Raw genomic sequence first — 27,063 nt, forward strand, 5'->3', positions numbered from 1 at the left:
GGTTAAGGTTAGGTTTTTGGTTTAGGGTTAAGGTTAGGTTTTTGGTTTAGGGTTTAGGGTTAAGGTTAGGTTTTCGGTTTAGGGTTAAGGTTAGGTTTTTGGTTTAGGTTTAAGGTTAGGTTTTTGGTGTAGGGTTAAGGTTAGGTTTAGGGTTAAGGTTAGGTTTTTGGTTTAGGGTTAAGGTTAGGTTTTTGGTTTAGGGTTAAGGTTAGGTTTTTGGTTTAGGGTTAAGGTTAGGTTTTTGGTTTAGGGTTAAGGTTAGGTTTTTGGTGTAGGGTTAAGGTGAGGTTTTTGGTTTAGGTTTAAGGTGAGGTTTTTGGTTAGGGTTAAGGTTAGGTTTTTGGTTTAGGGTTAAGGTTAGGTTATTGATTTAGGGTTAAGGTTAGGTTTTTGATTTAGCGTTAAGGTTAAAGTAAGGTTAAAAGAGAACAGGTTAGGGTTAGTGGTTATGGAAAATAGGATTTTGAATGGGATTGAATTGTGTGTTCCCACAAGGTTAGCTGTACAAGACTATGTGTGTGCGTGTGTGTGTGTGTGTGTGAATATTGAATGAATCAAATGATTGATGGACCCGTCTATCTGTTTCTTCACCATTCTGTCTCTCTGTCTCTTAGTCCATGAAGTCCCTGTCCTCCTTCCTTCCTTAGTTGACAAAAGACGAATGAAAACTCCTACCATTAAAAAAAAAACTCCTACAATAAAATGTCACTCCACAATAACAATCGACAATTCATACTACTAATTTAAAACGCATATGGTAGAACCCAATCAATAGAGTTATAAGACACTGTAGACATTCATAGTAAAAATACAAATAAATCCTGCTGGCCAGTACGGGTATCGAACCCGCGACCTTCGCGTTATTAGCACGACGCTCTAACCAACTGAGCTAACCGGCCTGAGATAATGATCAATCTACGGAACAGGTATACACCCATATATGGGTCTGGAGGTGGTCGCTTATCTACAATGTCTACGTTCTACCATTAGAGGGCAGAGAACGTAAACAAATCCAGCTCAGTTCCAAGGACTCCCTTCTACACTGTCAATGATCAACACTATGGCTGTTGGGAACCCTGTACATTAGTGAGGGCTGTTGGGGCCCTGTACATTAGTGAGGGCTGTTGGGGCTCTGTACATTAGTGAGGGCTGTTGGGGCTCTGTACATTAGTGAGGGCTGTTGGGGCCCTGTACATTAGTGAGGGCTGTTGGGGCTCTGTACATTAGTGAGGGCTGTTGGAACCCTGTACATTAGTGAGGGCTGTTGGGGCCCTATTTCAACTCCAGATGACATAACCTAGCTAGCAGAGAAAGCATGCTAACTATGAAAGTATCGATCCAGCAACAATGTCGAAGTCAAAAAAGAAAGGAACTATGTTAAACCAAGCTGACTTCGTAAGATAAGTCAACTCGGACGGAAATAATGAACAGGCTGAACGTACATTTCTGTGACTATCTAGATAACTTTAGCTTGTCATTCCTGTTTACAGAGTGTTAGTCCCCACGAGAGCAAATGCTATTTATATGGGGTTTAGGGTTAAAGTTAGAATTAGGTTTAGGAGCTAGGGTTAGGTTTAGGGTTAAGGTTAGGTTTTTGGTTTAGGGTTAAGGTTAAGGTTAAGGTTAGGTTTAGGGTTAAGGTTAGGTTTTTGGTTTAGGGTTAAGGTTAGGTTTTTGGTTTAGGGTTAAGGTTAGGTTTTTGGTTTAGGGTTAAGGTTAGGTTTTTGGTTTAGGGTTAAGGTTAGGTTTTTGGTGTAGGGTTAAGGTGAGGTTTTTGGTTTAGGTTTAAGGTGAGGTTTTTGGTTAGGGTTAAGGTTAGGTTTTTGGTTTAGGGTTTAGGGTTAAGGTTAGGTTTTTGGTTTAGGGTTAAGGTTAGGTTTTTGGTTTAGGGTTTAGGGTTAAGGTTAGGTTTTTGGTTTAGGGTTAAGGTTAGGTTTTTGGTTTAGGGTTAAGGTTAGGTTTTTGGTTTAGGGTTAAGGTTAGGTTTTTGGTTTAGGGTTAAGGTTAGGTTTTTGGTGTAGGGTTAAGGTGAGGTTTTTGGTTTAGGTTTAAGGTGAGGTTTTTGGTTAGGGTTAAGGTTAGGTTTTTGGTTTAGGGTTTAGGGTTAAGGTTAGGTTTTTGGTTTAGGGTTAAGGTTAGGTTTTTGGTTTAGGGTTTAGGGTTAAGGTTAGGTTTTTGGTTTAGGGTTAAGGTTAGGTTTTTGGTTTAGGGTTAGGTTTTTGGTGTAGGGTTAAGGTTAGGTTTAGGGTTAAGGTTAGGTTTTTGGTTTAGGGTTAAGGTTAGGTTTTTGGTTTAGGGTTAAGGTTAGGTTTTTGGTTTAGGGTTAAGGTTAGGTTTTTGGTTTAGGGTTAAGGTTAGGTTTTTGGTGTAGGGTTAAGGTTAGGTTTTTGGTTTAGGGTTAAGGTTAGGTTTTTGGTTTAGGGTTAAGGTTAGGTTTTTGGTGTAGGGTTAAGGTTAGGTTTAGGGTTAGGGTTAAGGTTAGGTTTTTGGTTTAGGGTTTAGGGTTAAGGTTAGGTTTTTGGTTTAGGGTTAAGGTTAGGTTTTTGGTTTAGGGTTTAGGGTTAAGGTTAGGTTTTTGGTTTAGGGTTAAGGTTAGGTTTTTGGTTTAGGGTTAAGGTTAGGTTTTTGGTTTAGGGTTAAGGTTAGGTTTTTGGTTTAGGGTTAAGGTTAGGTTTTTGGTTTAGGGTTAAGGTTAGGTTTTTGGTTTAGGGTTAAGGTTAGGTTTTTGGTGTAGGGTTAAGGTGAGGTTTTTGGTTTAGGTTTAAGGTGAGGTTTTTGGTTAGGGTTAAGGTTAGGTTTTTGGTTTAGGGTTTAGGGTTAAGGTTAGGTTTTTGGTTTAGGGTTAAGGTTAGGTTTTTGGTTTAGGGTTTAGGGTTAAGGTTAGGTTTTTGGTTTAGGGTTAAGGTTAGGTTTTTGGTTTAGGGTTAGGTTTTTGGTGTAGGGTTAAGGTTAGGTTTAGGGTTAAGGTTAGGTTTTTGGTTTAGGGTTAAGGTTAGGTTTTTGGTTTAGGGTTAAGGTTAGGTTTTTGGTTTAGGGTTAAGGTTAGGTTTTTGGTTTAGGGTTAAGGTTAGGTTTTTGGTGTAGGGTTAAGGTTAGGTTTTTGGTTTAGGGTTAAGGTTAGGTTTTTGGTTTAGGGTTAAGGTTAGGTTTTTGGTGTAGGGTTAAGGTTAGGTTTAGGGTTAGGGTTAAGGTTAGGTTTTTGGTTTAGGGTTTAGGGTTAAGGTTAGGTTTTTGGTTTAGGGTTAAGGTTAGGTTTTTGGTTTAGGGTTTAGGGTTAAGGTTAGGTTTTTGGTTTAGGGTTAAGGTTAGGTTTTTGGTTTAGGGTTAAGGTTAGGTTTTTGGTGTAGGGTTAAGGTTAGGTTTAGGGTTAAGGTTAGGTTTTTGGTTTAGGGTTAAGGTTAGGTTTTTGGTTTAGGGTTAAGGTTAGGTTTTTGGTTAAGGTTAGGTTTTTGGTTTAGGGTTAAGGTTAGGTTTTTGGTTTAGGGTTAAGGTTAGGTTTTTGGTGTAGGGTTAAGGTTAGGTTTTTGGTTTAGGGTTAAGGTTAGGTTTTTGGTTTAGGGTTAAGGTTAGGTTTTTGGTGTAGGGTTAAGGTTAGGTTTTTGGTTTAGGGTTTAGGGTTAAGGTTAGGATTTTGGTATAGGGTTTAGGGTTAAGGTTAGGTTTTTGGCTTAGGGTTAAGGTTAGGTTTTTGGTTTAGGGTTAAGGTTAGGTTTTTGGTTTAGGGTTAAGGTTAGGTTTTTGGTTTAGGGTTAAGGTTAGGTTTTTGGTTTAGGGTTTAGGGTTAAGGTTAGGTTTTTGGTTTAGGGTTAAGGTTAGGTTTTTGGTTTAGGGTTTAGGGTTAAGGTTAGGTTTTTGGTTTAGGGTTAAGGTTAGGTTTTTGGTTTAGGGTTAGGTTTTTGGTGTAGGGTTAAGGTTAGGTTTAGGGTTAAGGTTAGGTTTTTGGTTTAGGGTTAAGGTTAGGTTTTTGGTTTAGGGTTAAGGTTAGGTTTTTGGTTTAGGGTTAAGGTTAGGTTTTTGGTTTAGGGTTAAGGTTAGGTTTTTGGTGTAGGGTTAAGGTGAGGTTTTTGGTTTAGGTTTAAGGTGAGGTTTTTGGTTAGGGTTAAGGTTAGGTTTTTGGTTTAGGGTTTAGGGTTAAGGTTAGGTTTTTGGTTCAGGGTTAAGGTTAGGTTTTTGGTTTAGGGTTTAGGGTTAAGGTTAGGTTTTTGGTTTAGGGTTAAGGTTAGGTTTTTGGTTTAGGGTTAGGTTTTTGGTGTAGGGTTAAGGTTAGGTTTAGGGTTAAGGTTAGGTTTTTGGTTTAGGGTTAAGGTTAGGTTTTTGGTTTAGGGTTAAGGTTAGGTTTTTGGTTTAGGGTTAAGGTTAGGTTTTTGGTTTAGGGTTAAGGCTAGGTTTTTGGTGTAGGGTTAAGGTGAGGTTTTTGGTTTAGGTTTAAGGTGAGGTTTTTGGTTAGGGTTAAGGTTAGGTTTTTGGTTTAGGGTTAAGGTTAGGTTTTTGATTTAGGGTTAAGGTTAAAGTAAGGTTAAAAGAGAACAGGTTAGGGTTAGTGGTTATGGAAAATAGGATTTTGAATGGGATTGAATTGTGTGTTCCCACAAGGTTAGCTGTACAAGACTATGTGTGTGTGTGTGAATATTGAATGAATCAAATGATTGATGGACCCGTCTATCTGTTTCTTCACCATTCTGTCTCTCTGTCTCTTAGTCCATGAAGTCCCTGTCCTCCTTCCTTCCTTGGATGATAAAAGACGAATGAAAACTCCTACAATTAAAAAAAAAACTCCTACAATAAAATGTCACTCCACAATAACAATCGACAATTCATACTACTAATTTAAAACGCATATGGTAGAACCCAATCAATAGAGTTATAAGACACTGTAGACATTCATAGTAAAAATACAAATAAATCCTGCTGGCCAGTACGGGTATCGAACCCGCGACCTTCGCGTTATTAGCACGACGCTCTAACTAACTGAGCTAACCGGCCTGAGATAATGATCAATCTACGGAACGGGGATACACCCATATATGGGTCTGGAGGTGGTCGCTTATCTACAATGTCTACGTTCTACCATTAGAGGGCAGAGAACGTAAACAAATCCAGCTCATTTCCAAGGACTCCCTTCTACACTGTCAATGATCAACACTATGGCTGTTGGGAACCCTGTACATTAGTGAGCGCTGTTGTGGCTCTGTACATTAGTGAGGGCTGTTGGGGCCCTGTACATTAGTGAGGGCTGTTGGGGCTCTGTACATTAGTGAGGGCTGTTGGAACCCTGTACATTAGTGAGGGCTGTTGGGGCCCTATTTCAACTCCAGATGACATAACCTAGCTAGCAGAGACAGCATGTTAACTATGAAAGTATCGATCCAGCAACAATGTCGAGGTCAAAAACGAAAGGAACTATATTAAACCAAGCTGACTTCGTAAGATAAGTCAACTCGGGCGGAAATAATGAACAGGCTGAACGTACATTTCTGTGACTATCTAGATAACTTTAGCTTGTCATTCCTGTTTACAGAGTGTTAGTCCCCACGAGAGCAAATGCTATTTATATGGGGTTTAGGGTTAAAGTTAGAATTAGGTTTAGGAGCTAGGGTTAGGTTTAGGGTTAAGGTTAGGTTTTTGGTTTAGGGTTAAGGTTAAGGTTAGGTTTAGGGTTAAGGTTCGGTTTTTGGTTTAGGGTTAAGGTTAGGTTTTTGGTTTAGGGTTAAGGTTAGGTTTTTGGTTTAGGGTTTAGGGTTAAGGTTAGGTTTTTGGTTTAGGGTTAAGGTTAGGTTTTTGGTTTAGGGTTTAGGGTTAAGGTTAGGTTTTTGGTTTAGGGTTAAGGCTAGGTTTTTGGTTTAGGGTTAAGGTTAGGTTTTTGGTGTAGGGTTAAGTTTAGGTTTAGGGTTAAGGTTAGGTTCTTGGTTTAGGGTTAAGGTTAGGTTTTTGGTTTAGGGTTAAGGTTAGGTTTTTGGTTTAGGGTTAAGGTTAGGTTTTTGGTTTAGGGTTAAGGTTAGGTTTTTGGTGTAGGGTTTAGGGTTAAGGTTAGGTTTTTGGTTTAGGGTTAAGGTTAGGTTTTTGGTTTAGGGTTAAGGTTAGGTTTTTGGTGTAGGGTTAAGGTTAGGTTTTTGGTTTAGGGTTTAGGGTTAAGGTTAGGTTTTTGGTTTAGGGTTAAGGTTAGGTTTTTGGTTTAGGGTTTAGGGTTAAGATTAGGTTTTTGGTTTAGGGTTAAGGTTAGGTTTTTGGTTTAGGGTTAAGGTTAGGTTTTTGGTGTAGGGTTAAGGTTAGGTTTAGGGTTAAGGTTAGGTTTTTGGTTTAGGGTTAAGGTTAGGTTTTTGGTTTAGGGTTAAGGTTAGGTTTTTGGTTTAGGGTTAAGGTTAGGTTTTTGGTTTAGGGTTAAGGTTAGGTTTTTGGTGTAGGGTTAAGGTTAGGTTTTTGGTTTAGGGTTAAGGTTAGGTTTTTGGTTTAGGGTTAAGGTTAGGTTTTTGGTGTAGGGTTAAGGTTAGGTTTTTGGTTTAGGGTTTAGGGTTAAGGTTAGGTTTTTGGTGTAGGGTTTAGGGTTAAGGTTAGGTTTTTGGCTTAGGGTTAAGGTTAGGTTTTTGGCTTAGGGTTAAGGTTAGGTTTGTGGGTTAGGGTTAAGGTTAGGTTTTTGGTTTAGGGTTAAGGTTAGGTTTTTGGTTTAGGGTTTAGGGTTAAGGTTAGGTTTTTGGTTTAGGGTTAAGGTTAGGTTTTTGGTTTAGGGTTTAGGGTTAAGGTTAGGTTTTTGGTTTAGGGTTAAGGTTAGGTTTTTGGTTTAGGGTTTAGGGTTAAGGTTAGGTTTTTGGTTTAGGGTTAAGGTTAGGTTTTTGGTTTAGGGTTAAGGTTAGGTTTTTGGTGTAGGGTTAAGGTTAGGTTTAGGGTTAAGGTTAGGTTTTTGGGTTAGGGTTAAGGTTAGGTTTTTGATTTAGGGTTAAGGTTAGGTTTTTGGTTTAGGGTTAAGGTTAGGTTTTTGGTTTAGGGTTTAGGGTTAAGGTTAGGTTTTTGGTTTAGGGTTAAGGTTAGGTTTTTGGTTTAGGGTTTAGGGTTAAGGTTAGGTTTTTGGTTTAGGGTTTAGGGTTAAGGTTAGGTTTTTGGTTTAGGGTTAAGGTTAGGTTTTTGGTTTAGGGTTAGGTTTTTGGTGTAGGGTTAAGGTTAGGTTTAGGGTTAAGGTTAGGTTTTTGGTTTAGGGTTAAGGTTAGGTTTTTGGTTTAGGGTTAAGGTTAGGTTTTTGGTTTAGGGTTAAGGTTAGGTTTTTGGTTTAGGGTTAAGGTTAGGTTTTTGGTGTAGGGTTAAGGTGAGGTTTTTGGTTTAGGTTTAAGGTGAGGTTTTTGGTTAGGGTTAAGGTTAGGTTTTTGGTTTAGGGTTAAGGTTAGGTTTTTGGTTTAGGGTTTAGGGTTAAGGTTAGGTTTTTGGTTTAGGGTTAAGGTTAGGTTTTTGGTTTAGCGTTTAGGGTTAAGGTTAGGTTTTTGGTTTAGGGTTAAGGTTAGGTTTGTGGTTTAGGGTTAAGGTTTTTGGTGTAGGGTTAAGGTTAGGTTTTTGGTTTAGGGTTAAGGTTAGGTTTTTGGTTTAGGGTTAAGGTTAGGTTTTTGGTTTAGGGTTAAGGTTAGGTTTTTGGTTTAGGGTTAAGGTTAGGTTTTTGGTTTAGGGTTAAGGTTAGGTTTTTGGTTTAGGGTTAAGGTTAGGTTTTTGGTTTAGGGTTAAGGTTAGGTTTTTGGTTGAGGGTTAAGGTTAGGTTTTTGGTGTAGGGTTAAGGTGAGGTTTTTGGTTTAGGTTTAAGTTGAGGTTTTTGGTTAGGGTTAAGGTTAGGTTTTTGGTTTAGGGTTAAGGTTAGGTTTTTGGTTTAGGGTTTAGGGTTAAGGTTAGGTTTTTGGTTCAGGGTTAAGGTTAGGTTTTTGGTTTAGGGTTTAGGGTTAAGGTTAGGTTTTTGGTTTAGGGTTAAGGTTAGGTTTTTGGTTTAGGGTTAGGTTTTTGGTGTAGGGTTAAGGTTAGGTTTAGGGTTAAGGTTAGGTTTTTGGTTTAGGGTTAAGGTTAGGTTTTTTGGTTTAGGGTTAAGGTTAGGTTTTTGGTTTAGGGTTAAGGTTAGGTTTTTGGTTTAGGGTTAAGGTTAGGTTTTTGGTGTAGGGTTAAGGTGAGGTTTTTGGTTTAGGTTTAAGGTGAGGTTTTTGGTTAGGGTTAAGGTTAGGTTTTTGGTTTAGGGTTAAGGTTAGGTTTTTGGTTTAGGGTTAAGGTTAGGTTTTTGGTTTAGGGTTTAGGGTTAAGGTTAGGTTTTTGGTTTAGGGTTAAGGTTAGGTTTTTGGTTTAGGGTTAAGGTTAGGTTTTTGGTGTAGGGTTAAGGTTAGGTTTAGGGTTAAGGTTAGGTTTTTGGTTTAGGGTTAAGGTTAGGTTTTTGGTTTAGGGTTAAGGTTAGGTTTTTGGTTTAGGGTTAAGGTTAGGTTTTTGGTTTAGGGTTAAGGTTAGGGTTTTGGTGTAGGGTTAAGGTGAGGTTTTTGGTTTAGGTTTAAGGTGAGGTTTTTGGTTAGGGTTAAGGTTAGGTTTTTGGTTTAGGGTTTAGGGTTAAGGTTAGGTTTTTGGTTTAGGGTTAAGGTTAGGTTTTTGGTTTAGGGTTTAGGGTTAAGGTTAGGTTTTTGGTTTAGGGTTAAGGTTAGGTTTTTGGTTTAGGGTTAAGGTTAGGTTTTTGGTGTAGGGTTAAGGTTAGGTTTAGGGTTAAGGTTAGGTTTTTGGTTTAGGGTTAAGGTTAGGTTTTTGGTTTAGGGTTAAGGTTAGGTTTTTGGTTTAGGGTTAAGGTTAGGTTTTTGGTTTAGGGTTAAGGTTAGGGTTTTGGTGTAGGGTTAAGGTGAGGTTTTTGGTTTAGGTTTAAGGTGAGGTTTTTGGTTAGGGTTAAGGTTAGGTTTTTGGTTTAGGGTTAAGGTTAGGTTTTTGGTTTAGGGTTAAGGTTAGGTTTTTGGTTTAGGGTTAAGGTTAGGTTTTTGGTTTAGGGTTAAGGTTAGGTTTTTGGTTTAGGGTTAAGGTTAGGTTTTTGGTGTAGGGTTAAGGTGAGGTTTTTGGTTTAGGTTTAAGGTGAGGTTTTTGGTTAGGGTTAAGGTTAGGTTTTTGGTTTAGGGTTAAGGTTAGGTTTTTGGTTTAGGGTTAAGGTTAGGTTTTTGGTTTAGGGTTTAGGGTTAAGGTTAGGTTTTTGGTTTAGGGTTAAGGTTAGGTTTTTGGTGTAGGGTTAAGGTTAGGTTTAGGGTTAAGGTTAGGTTTTTGGTTTAGGGTTAAGGTTAGGTTTTTGGTTTAGGGTTAAGGTTAGGTTTTTGGTTTAGGGTTAAGGTTAAGTTTTTGGTTTAGGGTTAAGGTTAGGTTTTTGGTGTAGGGTTAAGGTGAGGTTTTTGGTTTAGGTTTAAGGTGAGGTTTTTGGTTAGGGTTAAGGTTAGGTTTTTGGTTTAGGGTTAAGGTTAGGTTTTTGATTTAGGGTTAAGGTTAGGTTTTTGATTTAGCGTTAAGGTTAAAGTAAGGTTAAAAGAGAACAGGGTTAGTGGTTATGGAAAATAGGATTTTGAATGGGATTGAATTGTGTGTTCCCACAAGGTTAGCTGTACAAGACTATGTGTGTGCGTGTGTGTGTGTGTGTGTGTGTGTGTGTGTGTGTGTGTGTGTGAATATTGAATGAATCAAATGATTGATGGACCCGTCTATCTGTTTCTTCACCATTCTGTCTCTCTGTCTCTTAGTCCATGAAGTCCCTGTCCTCCTTCCTTCCTTGGATGATAAAAGACGAATGAAAACTCCTACAATTAAAAAAAAAACTCCTACAATAAAATGTCACTCCACAATAACAATCGACAATTCATACTACTAATTTAAAACGCATATGGTAGAACCCAATCAATAGAGTTATGAGACACTGTAGACATTCATAGTAAAAATACAAATAAATCCTGCTGGCCAGTACGGGTATCGAACCCGCGACCTTCGCGTTATTAGCACAACGCTCTAACCAACTGAGCTAACCGGCCTGAGATAATGATCAATCTACGGAACGGGGATACACCCATATATGGGTCTGGAGGTGGTCGCTTATCTACAATGTCTACGTTCTACCATTAGAGGGCAGAGAACGTAAACAAATCCAGCTCAGTTCCAAGGACTCCCTTCTACACTGTCAATGATCAACACTATGGCTGTTGGGAACCCTGTACATTAGTGAGCGCTGTTGTGGCTCTGTACATTAGTGAGGGCTGTTGGGGCCCTGTACATTAGTGAGGGCTGTTGGGGCTCTGTACATTAGTGAGGGCTGTTGGAACCCTGTACATTAGTGAGGGCTGTTGGGGCCCTATTTCAACTCCAGATGACATAACCTAGCTAGCAGAGACAGCATGTTAACTATGAAAGTATCGATCCAGCAACAATGTCGAGGTCAAAAACGAAAGGAACTATATTAAACCAAGCTGACTTCGTAAGATAAGTCAACTCGGGCGGAAATAATGAACAGGCTGAACGTACATTTCTGTGACTATCTAGATAACTTTAGCTTGTCATTCCTGTTTACAGAGTGTTAGTCCCCACGAGAGCAAATGCTATTTATATGGGGTTTAGGGTTAAAGTTAGAATTAGGTTTAGGAGCTAGGGTTAGGTTTAGGGTTAAGGTTAGGTTTTTGGTTTAGGGTTAGGGTTAAGGTTAAGGTTAGGTTTAGGGTTAAGGTTAGGTTTTTGGTTTAGGGTTAAGGTTAGGTTTTTGGTTTAGGGTTAAGGTTAGGTTTTTGGTTTAGGGTTTAGGGTTAAGGTTAGGTTTTTGGTTTAGGGTTAAGGTTAGGTTTTTGGTTTAGGGTTTAGGGTTAAGGTTAGGTTTTTGGTTTAGGGTTAAGGTTAGGTTTTTGGTTTAGGGTTAAGGTTAGGTTTTTGGTGTAGGGTTAAGTTTAGGTTTAGGGTTAAGGTTAGGTTCTTGGTTTAGGGTTAAGGTTAGGTTTTTGGTTTAGGGTTAAGGTTAGGTTTTTGGTTTAGGGTTAAGGTTAGGTTTTTGGTTTAGGGTTAAGGTTAGGTTTTTGGTGTAGGGTTAAGGTGAGGTTTTTGGTTAGGGTTAAGGTTAGGTTTTTGGTTTAGGGTTTAGGGTTAAGGTTAGGTTTTTGGTTTAGGGTTAAGGTTAGGTTTTTGGTTTAGGGTTTAGGGTTAAGGTTAGGTTTTTGGTTTAGGGTTAAGGTTAGGTTTTTGGTTTAGGGTTAAGGTTAGGTTTTTGGTGTAGGGTTAAGGTTAGGTTTAGGGTTAAGGTTAGGTTTTTGGTTTAGGGTTAAGGTTAGGTTTTTGGTTTAGGGTTAAGGTTAGGTTTTTGGTTTAGGGTTAAGGTTAGGTTTTTGGTGTAGGGTTAAGGTTAGGTTTTTGGTTTAGGGTTAATGTTAGGTTTTTGGTTTAGGGTTAAGGTTAGGTTTTTGGTGTAGGGTTAAGGTTAGGTTTTTGGTTTAGGGTTTAGGGTTAAGGTTAGGTTTTTGGTGTAGGGTTTAGGGTTAAGGTTAGGTTTTTGGCTTAGGGTTAAGGTTAGGTTTTTGGCTTAGGGTTAAGGTTAGGTTTTTGGGTTAGGGTTAAGGTTAGGTTTTTGGTTTAAGGTTAAGGTTAGGTTTTTGGTTTAGGGTTTAGGGTTAAGGTTAGGTTTTTGGTTTAGGGTTAAGGTTAGGTTTTTGGTTTAGGGTTTAGGGTTAAGCTTAGGTTTTTGGTTTAGGGTTAAGGTTAGGTTTTTGGTTTAGGGTTTAGGGTTAAGGTTAGGTTTTTGGTTTAGGGTTAAGGTTAGGTTTTTGGTTTAGGGATAAGGTTAGGTTTTTGGTGTAGGGTTAAGGTTAGGTTTAGGGTTAAGGTTAGGTTTTTGGGTTAGGGTTAAGGTTAGGTTTTTGATTTAGGGTTAAGGTTAGGTTTTTGGTTTAGGGTTAAGGTTAGGTTTTTGGTTTAGGGTTTAGGGTTAAGGTTAGGTTTTTCGTTTAGGGTTAAGGTTAGGTTTTTGGTTTAGGGTTTAGGGTTAAGGTTAGGTTTTTGGTTTAGGGTTAAGGTTAGGTTTTTGGTTTAGGGTTTAGGGTTAAGGTTAGGTTTTTGGTTTAGGGTTAAGGTTAGGTTTTTGGTTTAGGGTTAGGTTTTTGGTTGTAGGGTTAAGGTTAGGTTTAGGGTTAAGGTTAGGTTTTTGGTTTAGGGTTAAGGTTAGGTTTTTGGTTTAGGGTTAAGGTTAGGTTTTTGGTTTAGGGTTAAGGTTAGGTTTTTGGTTTAGGGTTAAGGTTAGGTTTTTGGTGTAGGGTTAAGGTGAGGTTTTTGGTTTAGGTTTAAGGTGAGGTTTTTGGTTAGGGTTAAGGTTAGGTTTTTGGTTTAGGGTTAAGGTTAGGTTTTTGATTTAGGGTTAAGGTTAAAGTAAGGTTAAAAGAGAACAGGTTAGGGTTAGTGGTTATGGAAAATAGTACAAGACTATGTGTGTGTGTGTGTGTGTGTGTGTGTGTGTGTGTGTGTGTGTGTGTGTGAATATTGAATGAATCAAATGATTGATGGACCCGTCTATCTGTTTCTTCACCATTCTGTCTCTCTGTCTTTTAGTCCATGAAGTCCCTGTCCTCCTTCCTTCCTTGGATGATAAAAGACGAATGAAAACTCCTACAATTAAAAAAAAAACTCCTACAATAAAATGTCACTCCACAATAACAATCGACAATTCATACTACTAATTTAAAACGCATATGGTAGAACCCAATCAATAGAGTTATAAGACACTGTAGACATTCATAGTAAAAATACAAATAAATCCTGCTGGCCAGTACGGGTATCGAACCCGCGACCTTCGCGTTATTAGCACGACGCTCTAACCAACTGAGCTAGCCGGCCTGAGATAATGATCAATCTACGGAACGGGGATACACCAATATATGGGTCTGGAGGTGGTCGCTTATCTACAATGTCTACGTTCTACCATTAGAGGGCAGAGAACGTAAACAAATCCAGCTCAGTTCCAAGGACTCCCTTCTACACTGTCAATGATCAACACTATGGCTGTTGGGAACCCTGTACATTAGTGAGCGCTGTTGTGGCTCTGTACATTAGTGAGGGCTGTTGGGGCCCTGTACATTAGTGAGGGCTGTTGGGGCTCTGTACATTAGTGAGGGCTGTTGGAACCCTGTACATTAGTGAGGGCTGTTGGGGCCCTATTTCAACTCCAGATGACATAACCTAGCTAGCAGAGACAGCATGTTAACTATGAAAGTATCGATCCAGCAACAATGTCGAGGTCAAAAACGAAAGGAACTATATTAAACCAAGCTGACTTCGTAAGATAAGTCAACTCGGGCGGAAATAATGAACAGGCTGAACGTACATTTCTGTGACTATCTAGATAACTTTAGCTTGTCATTCCTGTTTACAGAGTGTTAGTCCCCACGAGAGCAAATGCTATTTATATGGGGTTTAGGGTTAAAGTTAGAATTAGGTTTAGGAGCTAGGGTTAGGTTTAGGGTTAAGGTTAGGTTTTTGGTTTAGGGTTAAGGTTAGGTTTTTGGTTTAGGGTTTAGGGTTAAGGTTAGGTTTTTGGTTTAGGGTTAAGGTTAGGTTTTTGGTTTAGGGTTTAGGGTTAAGGTTAGGTTTTTGGTTTAGGGTTAAGGTTAGGTTTTTGGTTTAGGGTTAAGGTTAGGTTTTTGGTGTAGGGTTAAGTTTAGGTTTAGGGTTAAGGTTAGGTTCTTGGTTTAGGGTTAAGGTTAGGTTTTTGGTTTAGGGTTAAGGTTAGGTTTTTGGTTTAGGGTTAAGGTTAGGTTTTTGGTTTAGGGTTAAGGTTAGGTTTTTGGTGTAGGGTTAAGGTGAGGTTTTTGGTTAGGTTTTTTTTTGGTTTAGGGTTTAGGGTTAAGGTTAGGTTTTTGGTTTAGGGTTAAGGTTAGGATTTTGGTTTAGGGTTTAGGGTTTTAGGTTTTTGGTTTAGGGTTAAGGTTAGGTTTTTGGTTTAGGGTTAAGGTTAGGTTTTTGGTTTAGGGTTAAGGTTAGGTTTTTGGTGTAGGGTTAAGGTTAGGTTTTTGGTTTAGGGTTAAGGTTAGGTTTTTGGTTTAGGGTTTAGGGTTAAGGTTAGGTTTTTGGTTTAGGGTTAAGGTTAGGTTTTTGGTTTAGCGTTTAGGGTTAAGGTTAGGTTTTTGGTTTAGGGTTAAGGTTAGGTTTTTGGTTTAGGGTTAGGTTTTTGGTGTAGGGTTAAGGTTAGGTTTAGGGTTAAGGTTAGGTTTTTGGTTTAGGGTTAAGGTTAGGTTTTTGGTTTAGGGTTAAGGTTAGGTTTTTGGTTTAGGGTTAAGGTTAGGTTTTTGGTTTAGGGTTTAGGGTTAAGGTTAGATTTTTGGTTTAGGGTTAAGGTTAGGTTTTTGGTTTAGGGTTTAGGGTTAAGGTTAGGTTTTTGTTTTAGGGTTAAGGTTAGGTTTTTGGTTTAGGGTTAGGTTTTTGGTGTAGGGTTAAGGTTAGGTTTAGGGTTAAGGTTAGGTTTTTGGTTTAGGGTTAAGGTTAGGTTTTTGGTTTAGGGTTAAGGTTAGGTTTTTGGTTAAGGGTTAAGGTTAGGTTTTTGGTGTAGGGTTAAGGTGAGGTTTTTGGTTTAGGTTTAAGGTGAGGTTTTTGGTTAGGGTTAAGGTTAGGTTTTTGGTTTAGGGTTAAGGTTAGGTTTTTGATTTAGGGTTAAGGTTAAAGTAAGGTTAAAAGAGAACAGGTTAGGGTTAGTGGTTATGGAAAATAGTACAAGACTATGTGTGTGTGTGTGTGTGTGTGTGTGTGTGTGAATATTGAATGAATCAAATGATTGATGGACCCGTCTATCTGTTTCTTCACCATTCTGTCTCTCTGTCTCTTAGTCCATGAAGTCCCTGTCCTCCTTCCTTCCTTGGATGATAAAAGACGAATGAAAACTCCTACAATTAAAAAAAAAACTCCTACAATAAAATGTCACTCCACAATAACAATCGACAATTCATACTACTAATTTAAAACGCATATGGTAGAACCCAATCAATAGAGTTATAAGACACTGTAGACATTCATAGTAAAAATACAAATAAATCCTGCTGGCCAGTACAGGTATCGAACCCGCGACCTTCGCGTTATTAGCACGACGCTCTAACCAACTGAGCTAACCGGCCTGAGATAATGATCAATCTACGGAACGGGGATACACCCATATATGGGTCTGGAGGTGGTCGCTTATCTACAATGTCTACGTTCTACCATTAGAGGGCAGAGAACGTAAACAAATCCAGCTCAGTTCCAAGGACTCCCTTCTACACTGTCAATGATCAACACTATGGCTGTTGGGAACCCTGTACATTAGTGAGCGCTGTTGTGGCTCTGTACATTAGTGAGGGCTGTTGGGGCCCTGTACATTAGTGAGGGCTGTTGGGGCTCTGTACATTAGTGAGGGCTGTTGGAACCCTGTACATTAGTGAGGGCTGTTGGGGCCCTATTTCAACTCCAGATGACATAACCTAGCTAGCAGAGACAGCATGTTAACTATGAAAGTATCGATCCAGCAACAATGTCGAGGTCAAAAACGAAAGGAACTATATTAAACCAAGCTGACTTCGTAAGATAAGTCAACTCGGGCGGAAATAATGAACAGGCTGAACGTACATTTCTGTGACTATCTAGATAACTTTAGCTTGTCATTCCTGTTTACAGAGTGTTAGTCCCCACGAGAGCAAATGCTATTTATATGGGGTTTAGGGTTAAAGTTAGAATTAGGTTTAGGAGCTAGGGTTAGGTTTAGGGTTAAGGTTAGGTTTTTGGTTTAGGGTTAAGGTTAAGGTTAAGGTTAGGTTTAGGGTTAAGGTTAGGTTTTTGGTTTAGGGTTAAGGTTAGGTTTTTGGTTTAGGGTTAAGGTTAGGTTTTTGGTTTAGGGTTTAGGGTTAAGGTTAGGTTTTTGGTTTAGGGTTAAGGTTAGGTTTTTGGTTTAGGGTTTAGGGTTAAGGTTAGGTTTTTGGTTTAGGGTTAAGGTTAGGTTTTTGGTTTAGGGTTAAGGTTAGGTTTTTGGTGTAGGGTTAAGTTTAGGTTTAGGGTTAAGGTTAGGTTCTTGGTTTAGGGTTAAGGTTAGGTTTTTGGTTTAGGGTTAAGGTTAGGTTTTTGGTTTAGGGTTAAGGTTAGGTTTTTGGTTTAGGGTTAAGGTTAGGTTTTTGGTGTAGGGTTAAGGTGAGGTTTTTGGTTAGGGTTAAGGTTAGGTTTTTGGTTTAGGGTTTAGGGTTAAGGTTAGGTTTTTGGTTTAGGGTTAAGGTTAGGTTTTTGGTTTAGGGTTTAGGGTTAAGGTTAGGTTTTTGGTTTAGGGTTAAGGTTAGGTTTTTGGTTTAGGGTTAAGGTTAGGTTTTTGGTGTAGGGTTAAGGTTAGGTTTAGGGTTAAGGTTAGGTTTTTGGTTTAGGGTTAAGGTTAGGTTTTTGGTTTAGGGTTAAGGTTAGGTTTTTGGTTTAGGGTTTAGGGTTAAGGTTAGGTTTTTGGTTTAGGGTTAAGGTTAGGTTTTTGGTTTAGGGTTAGGTTTTTGGTGTAGGGTTAAGGTTAGGTTTAGGGTTAAGGTTAGGTTTTTGGTTTAGGGTTAAGGTTAGGTTTTTGGTTTAGGGTTAAGGTTAGGTTTTTGGTTTAGGGTTAAGGTTAGGTTTTTGGTTTAGGGTTAAGGTTAGGTTTTTGGTTTAGGGTTAAGGTTAGGTTTTTGGTGTAGGGTTAAGGTGAGGTTTTTGGTTTAGGTTTAAGGTGAGGTTTTTGGTTAGGGTTAAGGTTAGGTTTTTGGTTTAGGGTTTAGGGTTAAGGTTAGGTTTTTGGTTTAGGGTTAAGGTTAGGTTTTTGGTTTAGGGTTTAGGGTTAAGGTTAGGTTTTTGGTTTAGGGTTAAGGTTAGGTTTTTGGTTTAGGGTTAAGGTTAGGTTTTTGGTGTAGGGTTAAGGTTAGGTTTAGGGTTAAGGTTAGGTTTTTGGTTTAGGGTTAAGGTTAGGTTTTTGGTTTAGGGTTAAGGTTAGGTTTTTGGTGTAGGGTTAAGGTGAGGTTTTTGGTTTAGGGTTAAGGTGAGGTTTTTGGTGTAGGGTTAAGGTTAGGTTTTTGATTTAGGGTTTAGGGTTAAGGTTAGGTTTTTGGTGTAGGGTTTAGGGTTAAGGTTAGGTTTTTGGCTTAGGGTTAAGGTTAGGTTTTTGGCTTAGGGTTAAGGTTAGGTTTTTGGGTTAGGGTTAAGGTTAGGTTTTTGGTTTAAGGTTAAGGTTAGGTTTTTGGTTTAGGGTTTAGGGTTAAGGTTAGGTTTTTGGTTTAGGGTTAAGGTTAGGTTTTTGGTTTAGGGTTTAGGGTTAGGTTTTTGGTTTAGGGTTAAGGTTAGGTTTTTGGTGTAGGGTTAAGGTTAGGTTTAGGGTTAAGGTTAGGTTTTTGGTTTAGGGTTAAGGTTAGGTTTTTGGTTTAGGGATAAGGTTAGGTTTTTGGTTTAGGGTTTAGGGTTAAGGTTAGGTTTTTGGTTTAGGGTTAAGGTTAGGTTTTTGGTTTAGGGTTAGGTTTTTGGTGTAGGGTTAAGGTTAGGTTTAGGGTTAAGGTTAGGTTTTTGGTTTAGGGTTAAGGTTAGGTTTTTGGTTTAGGGTTAAGGTTAGGTTTTTGGTTTAGGGTTAAGGTTAGGTTTTTGGTTTAGGGTTAAGGTTAGGTTTTTGGTTTAGGGTTAAGGTTAGGTTTTTGGTTTAGGGTTAAGGTTAGGTTTTTGGTGTAGGGTTAAGGTGAGGTTTTTGGTTTAGGTTTAAGGTGAGGTTTTTGGTTAGGGTTAAGGTTAGGTTTTTGGTTTAGGGTTTAGGGTTAAGGTTAGGTTTTTGGTTTAGGGTTAAGGTTAGGTTTTTGGTTTAGGGTTTAGGGTTAAGGTTAGGATTTTGGTTTAGGGTTAAGGTTAGGTTTTTGGTTTAGGGTTAAGGTTAGGTTTTTGGTGTAGGGTTAAGGTTAGGTTTAGGGTTAAGGTTAGGTTTTTGGTTTAGGGTTAAGGTTAGGTTTTTGGTTTAGGGTTAAGGTTAGGTTTTTGGTGTAGGGTTAAGGTGAGGTTTTTGGTTTAGGGTTAAGGTGAGGTTTTTGGTGTAGGGTTAAGGTGAGGTTTTTGGTTTAGGGTTAAGGTGAGGTTTTTGGTGTAGGGTTAAGGTTAGGTTTTTGATTTAGGGTTTAGGGTTAAGGTTAGGTTTTTGGTGTAGGGTTTAGGGTTAAGGTTAGGTTTTTGGCTTAGGGTTAAGGTTAGGTTTTTGGCTTAGGGTTAAGGTTAGGTTTTTGGGTTAGGGTTAAGGTTAGGTTTTTGGTTTAAGGTTAAGGTTAGGTTTTTGGTTTAGGGTTTAGGGTTAAGGTTAGGTTTTTGGTTTAGGGTTAAGGTTAGGTTTTTGGTTTAGGGTTTAGGGTTAAGGTTAGGTTTTTGGTTTAGGGTTAAGGTTAGGTTTTTGGTTTAGGGTTTAGGGTTAAGGTTAGGTTTTTGGTTTAGGGTTAAGGTTAGGTTTTTGGTTTAGGGCTAAGGTTAGGTTTTTGGTGTAGGGTTAAGGTTAGGTTTAGGGTTAAGGTTAGGTTTTTGGGTTAGGGTTAATGTTAGGTTTTTGATTTAGGGTTAAGGTTAGGTTTTTGGTTTAGGGTTAAGGTTAGGTTTTTGGTTTAGGGTTTAGGGTTAAGGTTAGGTTTTTGGTTTAGGGTTAAGGTTAGGTTTTTGGTTTAGGGTTTAGGGTTAAGGTTAGGTTTTTGGTTTAGGGTTAAGGTTAGGTTTTTGGTTTAGGGTTTAGGGTTAAGGTTAGGTTTTTGGTTTAGGGTTAAGGTTAGGTTTTTGGTTTAGGGTTAGGTTTTTGGTGTAGGGTTAAGGTTAGGTTTAGGGTTAAGGTTAGGTTTTTGGTTTAGGGTTAAGGTTAGGTTTTTGGTTTAGGGTTAAGGTTAGGTTTTTGGTTTAGGGTTAAGGTTAGGTTTTTGGTTTAGGGTTAAGGTTAGGTTTTTGGTGTAGGGTTAAGGTGAGGTTTTTGGTTTAGGTTTAAGGTGAGGATTTTGATTTAGGGTTAAGGTTAAAGTAAGGTTAAAAGAGAACAGGTTAGGGTTAGTGGTTATGGAAAATAGTACAAGACTATGTGTGTGTGTGTGTGTGTGTGTGTGTGTGTGTGAATATTGAATGAATCAAATGATTGATGTAAGGTTAGGGTTAAGGTTAGGTTTAGGGTTAAGGTTAGGTTTTTGGTTTAGGGTTAAGGTTAGGTTTTTGGTTTAGGGTTAAGGTTAGGTTTTTGGTTTAGGGTTAAGGTTAGGTTTTTGGTTTAGGGTTAAGGTTAGGTTTTTGGTTTAGGGTTAAGGTTAGGTTTTTGGTGTAGGGTTAAGGTGAGGTTTTTGGTTTAGGTTTAAGGTTAGGTTTTTGATTTAGGGTTAAGGTTAAAGTAAGGTTAAAAGAGAACAGGTTAGGGTTAGTGGTTATGGAAAATAGGATTTTGAATGGGATTGAATTGTGTGTTCCCACAAGGTTAGCTGTACAAGACTATGTGTGTGTGTGTGTGTGTGTGTGTGTGAATATTGAATGAATCAAATGATTGATGGACCCGTCTATCTGTTTCTTCACCATTCTGTCTCTCTGTCTCTTAGTCCATGAAGTCCCTGTCCTCCTTCCTTCCTTAGTTGATAAAAGACGAATGAAAACTCCTACCATTAAAAAAAAACTCATACAATAAAATGTCACTCCACAATAACAATCGACAATTCATACTACTAATTTAAAACGCATATGGTAGAACCCAATCAATAGAGTTATAAGACACTGTAGACATTCATAGTAAAAATACAAATAAATCCTGCTGGCCAGTACAGGTATCGAACCCGCGACCTTCGCGTTATTAGCACGATGCTCTAACCAACTGAGCTAACCGGCCTGAGATAATGATCAATCTACGGAACGGGGATACACCCATATATGGGTCTGGAGGTGGTCGCTTATCTACAATGTCTACGTTCTACCATTAGAGGGCAGAGAACGTAAACAAATCCAGCTCAGTTCCAAGGACTCCCTTCTACACTGTCAATGATCAACACTATGGCTGTTGGGAACCCTGTACATTAGTGAGCGCTGTTGTGGCTCTGTACATTAGTGAGGGCTGTTGGGGCCCTGTACATTAGTGAGGGCTGTTGGGGCTCTGTACATTAGTGAGGGCTGTTGGAACCCTGTACATTAGTGAGGGCTGTTGGGGCCCTATTTCAACTCCAGATGACATAACCTAGCTAGCAGAGACAGCATGTTAACTATGAAAGTATCGATCCAGCAACAATGTCGAGGTCAAAAACGAAAGGAACTATATTAAACCAAGCTGACTTCGTAAGATAAGTCAACTCGGACGGAAATAATGAACAGGCTGAACGTACATTTCTGTGACTATCTAGATAACTTTAGCTTGTCATTCCTGTTTACAGAGTGTTAGTCCCCACGAGAGCAAATGCTATTTATATGGGGTTTAGGGTTAAAGTTAGAATTAGGTTTAGGAGCTAGGGTTAGGTTTAGGGTTAAGGTTAGGTTTTTGGTTTAGGGTTAAGGTTAAGGTTAAGGTTAAGGTTAGGTTTAGGGTTAAGGTTAGGTTTTTGGTTTAGGGTTAAGGTTAGGTTTTTGGTTTAGGGTTAAGGTTAGGTTTTTGGTTTAGGGTTAAGGTTAGGTTTTTGGTTTAGGGTTTAGGGTTAAGGTTAGGTTTTTGGTTTAGGGTTAAGGTTAGGTTTTTGGTTTAGGGTTTAGGGTTAAGGTTAGGTTTTTGGTTTAGGGTTAAGGTTAGGTTTTTGGTTTAGGGTTAGGTTTTTGGTGTAGGGTTAAGGTTAGGTTTAGGGTTAAGGTTAGGTTTTTGGTTTAGGGTTAAGGTTAGGTTTTTGGTTTAGGGTTAAGGTTAGGTTTTTGGTTTAGGGTTAAGGTTAGGTTTTTGGTTTAGGGTTAAGGTTAGGTTTTTGGTGTAGGGTTAAGGTGAGGTTTTTGGTTTAGGTTTAAGGTGAGGTTTTTGGTTAGGGTTAAGGTTAGGTTTTTGGTTTAGGGTTTAGGGTTAAGGTTAGGTTTTTGGTTTAGGGTTAAGGTTAGGTTTTTGGTTTAGGGTTTAGGGTTAAGGTTAGGTTTTTGGTTTAGGGTTAAGGTTAGGTTTTTGGTTTAGGGTTAGGTTTTTGGTGTAGGGTTAAGGTTAGGTTTAGGGTTAAGGTTAGGTTTTTGGTTTAGGGTTAAGGTTAGGTTTTTGGTTTAGGGTTAAGGTTAGGTTTTTGGTTTAGGGTTAAGGTTAGGTTTTTGGTTTAGGGTTAAGGTTAGGTTTTTGGTGTAGGGTTAAGGTTAGGTTTTTGGTTTAGGGTTAAGGTTAGGTTTTTGGTTTAGGGTTAAGGTTAGGTTTTTGGTGTAGGGTTAAGGTTAGGTTTAGGGTTAGGGTTAAGGTTAGGTTTTTGGTTTAGGGTTTAGGGTTAAGGTTAGGTTTTTGGTTTAGGGTTAAGGTTAGGTTTTTGGTTTAGGGTTTAGGGTTAAGGTTAGGTTTTTGGTTTAGGGTTAAGGTTAGGTTTTTGGTTTAGGGTTAAGGTTAGGTTTTTGTGTAGGGTTAAGGTTAGGTTTAGGGTTAAGGTTAGGTTTTTGGTTTAGGGTTAAGGTTAGGTTTTTGGTTTAGGGTTAAGGTTAGGTTTTTGGTTTAGGGTTTAGGGTTAAGGTTAGGTTTTTGGTTTAGGGTTAAGGTTAGGTTTTTGGTTTAGGGTTAAGGTTAGGTTTTTGTGTAGGGTTAAGGTTAGGTTTAGGGTTAAGGTTAGGTTTTTGGTTTAGGGTTAAGGTTAGGTTTTTGGTTTAGGGTTAAGGTTAGGTTTTTGGTTTAGGGTTAAGGTTAGGTTTTTGGTTTAGGGTTAAGGTTAGGTTTTTGGTGTAGGGTTAAGGTTAGGTTTTTGGTTTAGGGTTAAGGTTAGGTTTTTGGTTTAGGGTTAAGGTTAGGTTTTTGGTGTAGGGTTAAGGTTAGGTTTTTGGTTTAGGGTTTAGGGTTAAGGTTAGGTTTTTGGTATAGGGTTTAGGGTTAAGGTTAGGTTTTTGGCTTAGGGTTAAGGTTAGGTTTTTGGTTTAGGGTTAAGGTTAGGTTTTTGGTTTAGGGTTAAGGTTAGGTTTTTGGTTTAGGGTTAAGGTTAGGTTTTTGGTTTAGGGTTTAGGGTTAAGGTTAGGTTTTTGGTTTAGGGTTAAGGTTAGGTTTTTGGTTTAGGGTTTAGGGTTAAGGTTAGGTTTTTGGTTTAGGGTTAAGGTTAGGTTTTTGGTTTAGGGTTTAGGGTTAAGGTTAGGTTTTTGGTTTAGGGTTAAGGTTAGGTTTTTGGTTTAGGGTTAAGGTTAGGTTTTTGGTGTAGGGTTAAGGTTAGGTTTAGGGTTAAGGTTAGGTTTTTGGGTTAGGGTTAAGGTTAGGTTTTTGATTTAGGGTTAAGGTTAGGTTTTTGGTTTAGGGTTAAGGTTAGGTTTTTGGTTTAGGGTTTAGGGTTAAGGTTAGGTTTTTGGTTTAGGGTTAAGGTTAGGTTTTTGGTTTAGGGTTTAGGGTTAAGGTTAGGTTTTTGGTTTAGGGTTAAGGTTAGGTTTTTGGTTTAGGGTTTAGGGTTAAGGTTAGGTTTTTGGTTTAGGGTTAAGGTTAGGTTTTAGGGTTAAGGTTAGGTTTTTGGTGTAGGGTTAAGGTTAGGTTTAGGGTTAGGGTTAAGGTTAGGTTTTTGGTTTAGGGTTTAGGGTTAAGGTTAGGTTTTTGGTTTAGGGTTAAGGTTAGGTTTTTGGTTTAGGGTTTAGGGTTAAGGTTAGGTTTTTGGTTTAGGGTTAAGGTTAGGTTTTTGGTTTAGGGTTAAGGTTAGGTTTTTGTGTAGGGTTAAGGTTAGGTTTAGGGTTAAGGTTAGGTTTTTGGTTTAGGGTTAAGGTTAGGTTTTTGGTTTAGGGTTAAGGTTAGGTTTTTGGTTTAGGGTTTAGGGTTAAGGTTAGGTTTTTGGTTTAGGGTTAAGGTTAGGTTTTTGGTTTAGGGTTAAGGTTAGGTTTTTGTGTAGGGTTAAGGTTAGGTTTAGGGTTAAGGTTAGGTTTTTGGTTTAGGGTTAAGGTTAGGTTTTTGGTTTAGGGTTAAGGTTAGGTTTTTGGTTTAGGGTTAAGGTTAGGTTTTTGGTTTAGGGTTAAGGTTAGGTTTTTGGTGTAGGGTTAAGGTTAGGTTTTTGGTTTAGGGTTAAGGTTAGGTTTTTGGTTTAGGGTTAAGGTTAGGTTTTTGGTGTAGGGTTAAGGTTAGGTTTTTGGTTTAGGGTTTAGGGTTAAGGTTAGGTTTTTGGTATAGGGTTTAGGGTTAAGGTTAGGTTTTTGGCTTAGGGTTAAGGTTAGGTTTTTGGTTTAGGGTTAAGGTTAGGTTTTTGGTTTAGGGTTAAGGTTAGGTTTTTGGTTTAGGGTTAAGGTTAGGTTTTTGGTTTAGGGTTTAGGGTTAAGGTTAGGTTTTTGGTTTAGGGTTAAGGTTAGGTTTTTGGTTTAGGGTTTAGGGTTAAGGTTAGGTTTTTGGTTTAGGGTTAAGGTTAGGTTTTTGGTTTAGGGTTTAGGGTTAAGGTTAGGTTTTTGGTTTAGGGTTAAGGTTAGGTTTTTGGTTTAGGGTTAAGGTTAGGTTTTTGGTGTAGGGTTAAGGTTAGGTTTAGGGTTAAGGTTAGGTTTTTGGGTTAGGGTTAAGGTTAGGTTTTTGATTTAGGGTTAAGGTTAGGTTTTTGGTTTAGGGTTAAGGTTAGGTTTTTGGTTTAGGGTTTAGGGTTAAGGTTAGGTTTTTGGTTTAGGGTTAAGGTTAGGTTTTTGGTTTAGGGTTTAGGGTTAAGGTTAGGTTTTTGGTTTAGGGTTAAGGTTAGGTTTTTGGTTTAGGGTTTAGGGTTAAGGTTAGGTTTTTGGTTTAGGGTTAAGGTTAGGTTTTTGGTTTAGGGTTAGGTTTTTGGTGTAGGGTTAAGGTTAGGTTTAGGGTTAAGGTTAGGTTTTTGGTTTAGGGTTAAGGTTAGGTTTTTGGTTTAGGGTTAAGGTTAGGTTTTTGGTTTAGGGTTAAGGTTAGGTTTTTGGTTTAGGGTTAAGGTTAGGTTTTTGGTGTAGGGTTAAGGTGAGGTTTTTGGTTTAGGTTTAAGGTGAGGTTTTTGGTTAGGGTTAAGGTTAGGTTTTTGGTTTAGGGTTAAGGTTAGGTTTTTGGTTTAGGGTTTAGGGTTAAGGTTAGGTTTTTGGTTTAGGGTTAAGGTTAGGTTTTTGGTTTAGCGTTTAGGGTTAAGGTTAGGTTTTTGGTTTAGGGTTAAGGTTAGGTTTGTGGTTTAGGGTTAGGTTTTTGGTGTAGGGTTAAGGTTAGGTTTTTGGTTTAGGGTTAAGGTTAGGTTTTTGGTTTAGGGTTAAGGTTAGGTTTTTGGTTTAGGGTTAAGGTTAGGTTTTTGGTTTAGGGTTAAGGTTAGGTTTTTGGTTTAGGGTTAAGGTTAGGTTTTTGGTTTAGGGTTAAGGTTAGGTTTTTGGTTTAGGGTTAAGGTTAGGTTTTTGGTTGAGGGTTAAGGTTAGGTTTTTGGTTTAGGGTTAAGGTTAGGTTTTTGGTTTAGGGTTTAGGGTTAAGGTTAGGTTTTTGGTTCAGGGTTAAGGTTAGGTTTTTGGTTTAGGGTTTAGGGTTAAGGTTAGGTTTTTGGTTTAGGGTTAAGGTTAGGTTTTTGGTTTAGGGTTAGGTTTTTGGTGTAGGGTTAAGGTTAGGTTTAGGGTTAAGGTTAGGTTTTTGGTTTAGGGTTAAGGTTAGGTTTTTGGTTTAGGGTTAAGGTTAGGTTTTTGGTTTAGGGTTAAGGTTAGGTTTTTGGTTTAGGGTTAAGGTTAGGTTTTTGGTGTAGGGTTAAGGTGAGGTTTTTGGTTTAGGTTTAAGGTGAGGTTTTTGGTTAGGGTTAAGGTTAGGTTTTTGATTTAGCGTTAAGGTTAAAGTAAGGTTAAAAGAGAACAGGTTAGGGTTAGTGGTTATGGAAAATAGGATTTTGAATGGGATTGAATTGTGTGTTCCCACAAGGTTAGCTGTACAAGACTATGTGTGTGTGTGTGTGTGTGTGTGTGTGTGTGAATATTGAATGAATCAAATGATTGATGGACCCGTCTATCTGTTTCTTCACCATTCTGTCTCTCTGTCTCTTAGTCCATGAAGTCCCTGTCCTCCTTCCTTCCTTGGATGATAAAAGACGAATGAAAACTCCTACAATTAAAAAAAAAACTCCTACAATAAAATGTCACTCCACAATAACAATCGACAATTCATACTACTAATTTAAAACGCATATGGTAGAACCCAATCAATAGAGTTATAAGACACTGTAGACATTCATAGTAAAAATACAAATAAATCCTGCTGGCCAGTACGGGTATCGAACCCACGACCTTCGCGTTATTAGCACGACGCTCTAACCAACTGAGCTAACCGGCCTGAGATAATGATCAATCTACGGAACGGGGATACACACATATATGGGTCTGGAGGTGTTCGCTTATCTACAATGTCTACGTTCTACCATTAGAGGGCAGAGAACATAAACAAATCCAGCTCAGTTCCAAGGACTCCCTTCTACACTGTCAATGATCAACACTATGGCTGTTGGGAACCCTGTACATTAGTGAGCGCTGTTGTGGCTCTGTACATTAGTGAGGGCTGTTGGGGCCCTGTACATTAGTGAGGGCTGTTGGGGCTCTGTACATTAGTGAGGGCTGTTGGAACCCTGTACATTAGTGAGGGCTGTTGGGGCCCTATTTCAACTCCAGATGACATAACCTAGCTAGCAGAGACAGCATGTTAACTATGAAAGTATCGATCCAGCAACAATGTCGAGGTCAAAAACGAAAGGAACTATATTAAACCAAGCTGACTTCGTAAGATAAGTCAACTCGGGCGGAAATAATGAACAGGCTGAACGTACATTTCTGTGACTATCTAGATAACTTTAGCTTGTCATTCCTGTTTACAGAGTGTTAGTCCCCACGAGAGCAAATGCTATTTATATGGGGTTTAGGGTTAAAGTTAGAATTAGGTTTAGGAGCTAGGGTTAGGTTTAGGGTTAAGGTTAGGTTTTTGGTTTAGGGTTAAGGTTAAGGTTAGGTTTAGGGTTAAGGTTAGGTTTTTGGTTTAGGGTTAAGGTTAGGTTTTTGGTTTAGGGTTAGGTTTTGGGTTTAGGGTTTAGGGTTAAGGTTAGGTTTTTGGTTTAGGGTTAAGGTTAGGTTTTTGGTTTAGGGTTTAGGGTTAAGGTTAGGTTTTTGGTTTAGGGTTAAGGTTAGGTTTTTGGTTAATGGTTAAGGTTAGGTTTTTGGTGTAGGGTTAAGTTTAGGTTTAGGGTTAAGGTTAGGTTCTTGGTTTAGGGTTAAGGTTAGGTTTTTGGTTTAGGGTTAAGGTTAGGTTTTTGGTTTAGGGTTAAGGTTAGGTTTTTGGTTTAGGGTTAAGGTTAGGTTTTTGGTGTAGGGTTAAGGTGAGGTTTTTGGTTAGGGTTAAGGTTAGGTTTTTGGTTTAGGGTTTAGGGTTAAGGTTAGGTTTTTGGTTTAGGGTTAAGGTTAGGTTTTTGGTTTAGGGTTTAGGGTTAAGGTTAGGTTTTTGGTTTAGGGTTAAGGTTAGGTTTTTGGTTTAGGTTTAAGGTTAGGTTTTTGGTGTAGGGTTAAGGTTAGGTTTAGGGTTAAGGTTAGGTTTTTGGTTTAGGGTTAAGGTTAGGTTTTTGGTTTAGGGTTAAGGTTAGGTTTTTGGTTTAGGGTTAAGGTTAGGTTTTTGGTTTAGGGTTAAGGTTAGGTTTTTGGTGTAGGGTTAAGGTGAGGTTTTTGGTTTAGGTTTAAGGTGAGGTTTTTGGTTAGGGTTAAGGTTAGGTTTTTGGTTTAGGGTTAAGGTTAGGTTTTTGATTTAGGGTTAAGGTTAGGTTTTTGATTTAGCGTTAAGGTTAAAGTAAGGTTAAAAGAGAACAGGTTAGGGTTAGTGGTTATGGAAAATAGGATTTTGAATGGGATTGAATTGTGTGTTCCCACAAGGTTAGCTGTACAAGACTATGTGTGTGCGTGTGTGTGTGTGTGTGTGAATATTGAATGAATCAAATGATTGATGGACCCGTCTATCTGTTTCTTCACCATTCTGTCTCTCTGTCTCTTAGTCCATGAAGTCCCTGTCCTCCTTCCTTCCTTAGTTGATAAAAGACGAAT

At 38.6% G+C, this 27,063-nt stretch overlaps 7 non-coding genes across 7 annotated transcripts; all 7 read right to left on the reverse strand.

Moving 5' to 3' along the window:
• Positions 1-825: 825 nt before the first annotated feature.
• Positions 826-899, reverse strand: trnai-aau (transfer RNA isoleucine (anticodon AAU)). Its single transcript has one exon. It is a non-coding gene; the product is annotated as a tRNA-Ile (tRNA).
• Positions 900-4,909: 4,010 nt separating this feature from the next.
• trnai-aau (transfer RNA isoleucine (anticodon AAU)) lies at positions 4,910-4,983 on the reverse strand. The gene has a single exon. It is a non-coding gene; the product is annotated as a tRNA-Ile (tRNA).
• A 4,935-nt stretch (positions 4,984-9,918) lies between these two features.
• Positions 9,919-9,992, reverse strand: trnai-aau (transfer RNA isoleucine (anticodon AAU)). The gene has a single exon. It is a non-coding gene; the product is annotated as a tRNA-Ile (tRNA).
• A 2,756-nt stretch (positions 9,993-12,748) lies between these two features.
• trnai-aau (transfer RNA isoleucine (anticodon AAU)) lies at positions 12,749-12,822 on the reverse strand. The gene has a single exon. It is a non-coding gene; the product is annotated as a tRNA-Ile (tRNA).
• A 2,193-nt stretch (positions 12,823-15,015) lies between these two features.
• trnai-aau (transfer RNA isoleucine (anticodon AAU)) lies at positions 15,016-15,089 on the reverse strand. Its single transcript has one exon. It is a non-coding gene; the product is annotated as a tRNA-Ile (tRNA).
• A 4,650-nt stretch (positions 15,090-19,739) lies between these two features.
• On the reverse strand, positions 19,740-19,813 carry trnai-aau (transfer RNA isoleucine (anticodon AAU)). Its single transcript has one exon. It is a non-coding gene; the product is annotated as a tRNA-Ile (tRNA).
• A 5,434-nt stretch (positions 19,814-25,247) lies between these two features.
• On the reverse strand, positions 25,248-25,321 carry trnai-aau (transfer RNA isoleucine (anticodon AAU)). Its single transcript has one exon. It is a non-coding gene; the product is annotated as a tRNA-Ile (tRNA).
• Between the last annotated feature and the right edge of the window lie 1,742 nt (positions 25,322-27,063).

Source organism: Oncorhynchus clarkii, chromosome 10, assembly GCF_045791955.1.
Source record: "Oncorhynchus clarkii lewisi isolate Uvic-CL-2024 chromosome 10, UVic_Ocla_1.0, whole genome shotgun sequence".
In the NCBI taxonomy this organism is placed as follows: domain Eukaryota; kingdom Metazoa; phylum Chordata; class Actinopteri; order Salmoniformes; family Salmonidae; genus Oncorhynchus; species Oncorhynchus clarkii.